Source organism: Salvelinus sp. IW2-2015, unplaced genomic scaffold (genome assembly GCF_002910315.2).
Source record: "Salvelinus sp. IW2-2015 unplaced genomic scaffold, ASM291031v2 Un_scaffold1806, whole genome shotgun sequence".
In the NCBI taxonomy this organism is placed as follows: Eukaryota; Metazoa; Chordata; class Actinopteri; order Salmoniformes; family Salmonidae; genus Salvelinus; species Salvelinus sp. IW2-2015.
Genome location: NW_019943179.1, coordinates 33,461 through 41,316, shown reverse-complemented (window position 1 = coordinate 41,316; position 7,856 = coordinate 33,461). Strand labels below are relative to the sequence as shown.

The following is a 7,856-nucleotide window of genomic DNA, read 5'->3' as shown; positions in this document are numbered from 1 at the left end:
TATGCGGCCAATAGCAGCAAGTAGAAGAAAGGTTTCCAGAGAATGCAGGGCATAGAGCAGAGAAGAAGAGGTTTCACAGAGAATGCAGGGGGCATAGAGCAGTAGGTGTTCACAGTACACTCATTGTCTACCCTACTGAATATCCGTTATAACAATGTGTTTTCTCACCTAATTTAGACCACACTGAGCAAAAGCGAGGAGGTTGAGGTGGGAAGAGGATCGTTTGTTGGGTCATTGAAACAGTTATTCTTCTCATAGTGTTGCACTAAACAAACCTAAGGACTTTAAGGAAAGGGCTTTGTTTTTCTGCTCCCAAACATGCATCATGTCGATAATCACCAGGACCAACGGTAAGATCCATCGGGAAGTGGGTGTTTGAAACTCATCTAAGAAGGCTGATGGTATTTATGAGTAAATATAGAGCGTAGAGAGATAAAGATCATAAGCTTGTACCAGAGCTGTACTTTACCCTATTCCACTGATGAGAGTAAACCTCAGGACACCCACTGTTCCCTCAGAAGAATATTCTCCCTAGCCCCTCCCGTCCCATTATCCCTCGCCCTTTCCCTCCCTATCCACTCTTCCCCTCCTTCCCCTCCATCCCCACCTCCCCTCCTCTCCTCCTCCCCCTCCCCCCCACCCTCCCCTCCTCCCTCCTCCCTCCCCTCCTCTCCTCCTCCCTCCTCCCTCCTCCCCTCCTCACCCCTCCGCCTCCACCCCTCCTCCTCCCTCCCCCCTCTCCTCCCCCCCATCCCCTCCTCCCCTCCCCTCCTCTCCTCCTCCCCCTCCCCTCCCTTCCCTCTCCCCCACCCTCCCCTGCTCCCTCCTCTCCTCCTCCCCCCCACCCCTCCCCTCCTCCCTCCCTCCTCCCCCCTCTCCTCCTCCCTCCTCCCCCTCCCTCCCCCCCCTCGCTCCCCACCAGCCCTCCTCCCCCCCACCACCCTCCCCAGATCAAAGGTTTTACATCAGTAAGCTCAGTATGAAAAACACCACCTATTTAGGGATGGATGGAGAGTTGTATTTATTGTCCACCAATTCTCTTCCTTCCTACACTCTCCGTAATTTCCTCGCCAACGCAACGCTTTTATGGATGGACTCCACTGTTACATTTCTCCCATGACCTCCTTGTTCTTCCCATACGCCACGCTTATTGTTCCAATCAGTCGACGTATACCGCAGTTCAATACACTATGGGAGGAGTCTGGGGAAACGCGGTTCTAGTAGTCTGTCTTTCTATTCTCGGGGATATTCTGGTCGTGTCTTTCCGCTCGCTCACCATGAGGCAGCCTTTAATTAAACATAGTTTGGTTTTTTTAGGGGCGGTTCTGAGTTCATGAGTTTATTGGCAGTCCTATGGAGACAGATTATCTAGGGGAAACTTTTCCCAGAGATCATGGCTGTTAAGAGCCGCTGTCCTATGGCCTTACAAGGTTTACCAGTCATGTCTCTGGCTAAGGGGGAAAAACTACTAGTTAAACCAGTACCCAGTTAAGGTGCTGTTCCAAACTCACTGACTTTCAAACTGAATTCAAATAATCAACTCGTCATCAAGCACCTTGATTTTCTGAATTCAGTTCCTTAGGGCAAAAACACCCTAAATGTTCACCACTTGACTTTGACCCACTGTGTTATACTGATGTTATGAAGATCTGCAGTCGACTACCGTAACACAAAAAGCCCTGTCTGTAAAGTTTGCCTGCCACACGTAGCTGAACACCCTCCTGGTTGAATATCCTGTCACTGGACCAAAACACTGCAGAATGTTTCACAGCCTCAGCACCTCACTGTAAGATCCTAACGTATGTTGTGTTCTCTGTCTCTTGGTGTGCATGGCCCCAACCCCTTATCAATCCATCCACCCTTATCATAATCTCACGCATAGACCCCTTATCGATCCATGCTCAACCCTTATCCCAACACCATCACCTCAAGTCCAGACGCCCCCCGCCCACTCCCTATTTCCAACACTTATCCATCCATCCCGGCCTCTGGATATTCCAACCCTTATCATCCATCCACCCGCAGGACTATGCCTATTCCCCTTCCAGACCCAGGATGTATACGGTAGTTATCGGAGGATCTCATGTGATGATAGCACTTCTATAATCCAAACACTTTATATCCATCCAACCCCTTCATCGATCCACCTTCATCATCCAAGACCCCTTATATCCATGACCCTCCTTATCATTCCTCCACACCCCATATCCAATATCCCCTTATCATCCGTCCACCCCTATATCCAACCCTTATCAAATCCACCAACCCCTATACCCATACTCGCACTTTGTATCAACATCCACCCCTATATCCAACCCTTCAATTTCAGCATTCACCACACTATATCCAACCTTATTCATCCCAATCCACCCTATCACAGCCCTTTCTATCATCAACGGATAATATCAACTCCCACACTTCCTTCCATCCACCCTCACTCAACCCCCCGTTATCATCCACTCACCCACTAACTCAACCGCCTATATCATCCCATACAAGACCCTTATCATCCATCAACCACCCCTATTCCAACTAGTACCCCCTATATCAACCCGCTTGTCAACCACAACGGCCCATCATCTCTCTTGCAGAACCACACCTCCTACTCCCCCCTCCTATCACCGTCTACCCCCCCTTGCTACTTTCACAAACCACCCCTTTCTTGACAACCCCCTTCTCTGACAGCCGACACTTCTCGTTTGACAACCCCCTTCTCTGACACCCTTCGTGACACCGCTCTGGACACCCCTCTGACACGTTGTTCCGTGTGTGCTGTGCTGCTGAAACTGTGGCTTCACCCTGCTCCACCTGATGCTGGCACACTCCACCTGGCCCTTTCACCTGGCACACGTCACGCTGTGCCTTCACACTGGCACACCTCCACATGCCCTTCACACCTGTATACCTGGCCTGGGCCTCCTAACCCTGCTCTTCACACCTGGCATCACCCTGGCCTGCGGCTTCCTACCTGCTCTTCACATCCGGCACACACTGGCCTGGGCTCCTACCTTGGCTCTTTACACCTGGCACAACCTGAGCCTGGGCTCCTACCTGGTGCTTTCACCACTTGTGCACTGCTTGACCCTTCACACCTGGCCCCGTTTACCCACACCTGACACCTCCCAGGACCACTCGGGCACTCTGGGGCTGAGGAGTTCAAGCCTGCCTGATCAGTCTGGCTTTATGATATCGCAACAGATGCACAGGTACTGAACACAGCTCCACACTGCAGCGCCTGAGGTTAACGATGTCATTTGTTCTTTGTTCTCAGTTCATTTTTGTTGTTGCTTTAATCCACCCCTATCCCCAACCCCTTATCATCCATCCACCCCTATATCCAACCCCTTATCATCCATCCACCCCTATACCCAACCCCTTATCATCCATCCACCACTATATCCAACCCCTTATCATCCATCCAACCCCTTATCAACCATTCACCCCTATATCCAACCCCTTGTCAACCCAACACCCCACATCTCTTTCTGCATGACACACCCCTACCCCCTCCTATCCACCCTACCCCCCCTGTCTACTTCACCCAACCCCTTCTCTGACACCCCTTCTCTGACACCCCTTCTCTGACACCCCTTCTCTGACACCCCTCTGACACCGCTCTGACACCCCTCTGACACGCTTGTTCCGTGTGTGCTGTGCTGCATGAACTGTGGCTTCACCCTGCTCCACCTGATGCCTGGCACACCTCCACCTGGCCCTTCACACCTGGCACACCTCCACCTGGCCCTTCACACCTGGCACACCTCCACATGGCCCTTCACACCTGGTATACCTGGCCTGGGCTCCTACCTGGCTCTTCACACCTGGCACACCTGGCCTGGGCTCCTACCTGGCTCTTCACACCTGGCACACCTGGCCTGGGCTCCTACCTGGCTCTTTACACCTGGCACACCTGGCCTGGGCTCCTACCTGGTGCTTCACACTTGGCACATCTGACCCTTCACACCTGGCCCCCTACCACACCTGACACCCCAGGACCACTCGGGYACTCTGGGGGCTGAGGAGTTCAAGGCCTGCCTGATCAGTCTGGGCTTTGATATCGCCAACGATGCACAGGTACTGAACACAGCTCCACACTGCAGGGGCCTGAGGTTAACGATGTCATTTTGTTCTCTTTGTTTTGTTCCTTTTATTCCCTTCTATCACCCCTGTATGTCAATTTATTCCCTGTACCCCCTTCTATCCCCCTTCTACCTCAATGTACCCCCCTCTATCCCCCTTCTACCTCTACCTCAATGTAATACGCCCATTCCCTCTTATTTCCCCCTTCTACCTCAATGTACCCCCTTCTATCCCCCTTTCTACCTCAAGTTACCCCCCTCTATGCCCCTTTGTTCCCCCTTCTACCCAATGTACCCCCTCTATGCCCCTTCTACCCTTCAATGTACCCACCCTCTAATCCCCCTTCTACCTCAATGTACCCCGCTTCTATCCCCCTTCTACCTCAATGTACCCCCCCTCTATCCCCCTTCTACCCTCAATGTACCCCCTTTCTATCCCCTTTACTTCAATGTATCCTGTGCCCCCCTTCTATCCCCCTTCTACCTCAATGTACCCACCTCTATGCCCCTTCTACCTCAATGTACCCCTTCTACCCCCTTCTACCTCAATGTACCCCCTTCGATTCCCCTTCTACCTCAATGTACCCCCTTCTATCCCCCTTCTACCTCAATGTACCCCCCTTATGCCCACCTCTATGCCCCTTCTACCCTCAAAACTTTATGCCCCTGTACCCACCTCTATGCCCCTTCTACCTCAATTTATTCCCTGTACCCACCTCTATGCCCTTTCTACCTCACTTTATTCCCTGTACCCACCTCTATGCCCCTTCTACCTCAATGTATTCCCTGTACCCACCTCTATGCCCCTTCTACCTCAATGTATTCCCTGTACCCCCCTCTATGCCCCTTCTACCTCAATTCTTCTTCTTCTTCTTCTTCTGTTCACCCCCCTCTTAATGTCCACCTGGAAACCTGTGACATCCCTCCCCTACTTTATTCCTCCCCCCATATTTCCTCTTCCACCTTTCAATCTGTTCCTCCTTCGTTCTTCCTCCTTCATACCTCCTTCATACTGTTTGTCCCTGGCTGGTACCTGTAGAAGAAAACAGGGATGATGGAAGCGGAAGACTTCAAAACCTGCCTTATCTCCCTCGGTTACAACATGGTATAGCCAAACCACCCGTTCCATCTCTGTCAAGTACCCTCCTATGTGTGTCTATGAACCTATGAATGTATCAATAAGTCTGTCTGCCTTGTAGTCATTTGTGAAAAGGTAACAACTGTTCACTTGTCTCTTCAAGATCAGTCTACATTCATTTGGCAACAAAACGGTCCACCAATCACGATCAGATTGATCGCTAATGAGAAAATATGTCTTGTCTCTCATTTACAGTATAAAAATTATAGTTTGTTTACTGTCATAGCCTGGGACCTGGTTAAAAATAGTCCACTATTTTATAGGGACTGGTATGCCATTTGGAACATAGTCTATATATCACCTTTATGTGAAAGCTCCATCTGCTAGCTGCAGTATGTGATGTGATGCTTGCAGTGTATTTGCTTGTTGCTCTGGTGATGGTCTCCTTGGTGATAGTGTTTATGGTTCCTGTCCAATAGGGTGAAGCGGAGTTCTCTCGCATCATGAGCATCGTGGATCCCAACCGGGTGGGCGTGGTCACGTTCCAGGCCTTTATTGATTTCATGTCCCGGGAGACGGCCGATACTGACACCGCTGACCAGGTCATGGCCTCCTTCAAGGTCCTGGCTGGGGACAAGGTAATCATATACATTTAGCAATTATTCAATTAATCAAGCTAGCAATCAAATCAATCAGTCAATCACATTCATTCTATTCTGCAGCATCAGGTCTTTACTAAGGCAGTTCATTCTATTTCTGCAGCATCAGGTCATTACTAGGCAGTTAGTTCTGCAGCATCAGGTCATTACTAAGGCAGTTCGTTCTGTTCTGCAGCATCAGGTCATTTTCTAAGGCAGTTAGTTCTGTTCTGCAGCATCAGGTCATTAACTAAGGCAGTTCATTCTGTTCTGCAGCATCAGGTCTTACTAAGCAGTTCATTCTATTCTGCAGCATCAGGTCTTTACTAAGGCAGTTCATTCTATTCTGCAGCATCAGGTCTTTACTAAGGCAGTTCGTTCTGTTCTGCAGCATCAGGTCATTACTAAGGCAGTTGTTCTGTTCTGCAGCATCAGGTCATTACTAAGGCAGTTCATTCTATTCTGCGGCAGCATCAGGTCATTACTAAGGCAGTTCTTCTGTTCTGAAGCTCAGGTCTTTACTAAGGCAGTTCATTCTATTCTGCAGCATCAGGTCATTACTAAGGCAGTTCGTTCTGTTCTGCGCATCGGTCATTACTAAGGCAGTTCGTTCTGTTCTGCCAGCATCAGGTTTTACTAAGGCAGTTAGTTCTGTTCTGCAGCATCAGGTCTTTACTAAGGCAGTTAGTTCTGTTTCTGCAGCATCAGGTCTTTACTAGGCAGTTGGCTTCAGCAGAGGCACAGCAGTGGTATATTGTGATGCTATGTCAGTGTGTACTGTGACAAAGTAGGAATAAGTCAAAATCAATTATAGCATTTTTTCTTTATTTAATTGTTTTGTTTTTTTAATCAGGTGAAGAAAAAATACCTTTTTTTGTTCTGTATAATAAAATATGTTAACTTTATCCATTTTCTGAGAAAAACAATAACAAGAAAAAAAGACATTTCTCTCCTCTTTGTAAACCTGGAAGATGTGCTGCATTGCTGCACAGGAAGCAGGTACAACTGAGGCAGAGTGTGAGGGAGTGGGGAAGGAAGGGAGGGGCTTTCTCCGGGGGGAAGTTTTCCCTAGGTACATCATCTAGAATCAGCGTCCCTCTCACAGTCCTGACTTAACCATTAGTGGGGAATATGCTAAACTGACCCAAGATCAGCGTCTAGGGGCAAATTCCACCTATTATAGTAGGGAGGTAAGGGCGATGGGAGGTGGAGGGGTGAAATAGGAGGAATTGGCAGACAGGAGACTATGGCATATAATATAAGGCCAGCAACAGAGAACATGTTTTGAGCGCTGTAGAGCCAGAGCTAGCCGGATCCCATATGTGTCTGTTCTGTTTTGGCGCGCGGTAGAGCAGAGTTAGCCTGCTGCCAGATCTGTCTGTTCTGAACATTGTAGAGCAGAGTTAGCCTGATGCCATATCTGTCTGTTCTGTTTTGAACATTGTAGAGCAGAGTTAGCCTGCTGCCAGATCTGTCTGTTCTGACATTGTAGAGCAGAGTTAGCCTGCTGCCAGATCTGTCTGTTCTGTTTTTGACATTGTAGAGCAGAGTTAGCCTGTGCCTATCTGTCTGTTCTGTTTTGAACATTGTAGAGCAGAGTTAGCCTGATGCCTATCTGTCTGTTCTGTTTGAGCGCTGTAGAGCAGAGCTAGCCGGATGCAGATCTGTCTTGTGATGTTTTGGCAAACTGGCGTGACAACGATGAGTGACAAGGAGATGGTAAGATTATCACCAACAGATCTGGGACCCAGACTAGAGCAAGGCTGTGGTGATGGCCCAGCGAGAACAAGATGTTGATTTCTTTTCAACCAAAAATACATATTTATTTACATATTTTTACCAAATTGTCATATTTTCAACCGAAATATGTATTTTTGACGTCTTTTCACCAAAAGGACGTATTGTCAACTTCTTGTGCTCACTGGGAGGGCAGTAGGAGGGTCTTGCGGGCGGTGGTGAGAGCAGGTACACTGGTGAGTGACCTCATAGGGCATAACCTCCCAGGTCAGGGGCCAAAGTCATCCAAAGGTCACTCAGAGGTCACTCTCTCCGTAGAGGTGA

The 7,856-nt window shown here is 49.1% G+C and overlaps 1 long non-coding RNA gene and 1 pseudogene across 1 annotated transcript; one reads left to right on the top strand and one right to left on the bottom strand.

Moving 5' to 3' along the window:
* Positions 1-5,813, top strand: part of LOC139024708 (alpha-actinin-1-like) — a 41,103-nt pseudogene extending 35,290 nt beyond the window's left edge.
* A 786-nt stretch (positions 5,814-6,599) lies between these two features.
* On the bottom strand, positions 6,600-7,846 carry LOC139024709 (uncharacterized). Its single transcript, XR_011476037.1, has 2 exons — positions 7,381-7,846; positions 6,600-7,086 (listed from the first exon to the last, which is right to left on the bottom strand). It is a non-coding gene; the product is annotated as an uncharacterized lncRNA (long non-coding RNA).
* Positions 7,847-7,856: the final 10 nt, after the last annotated feature.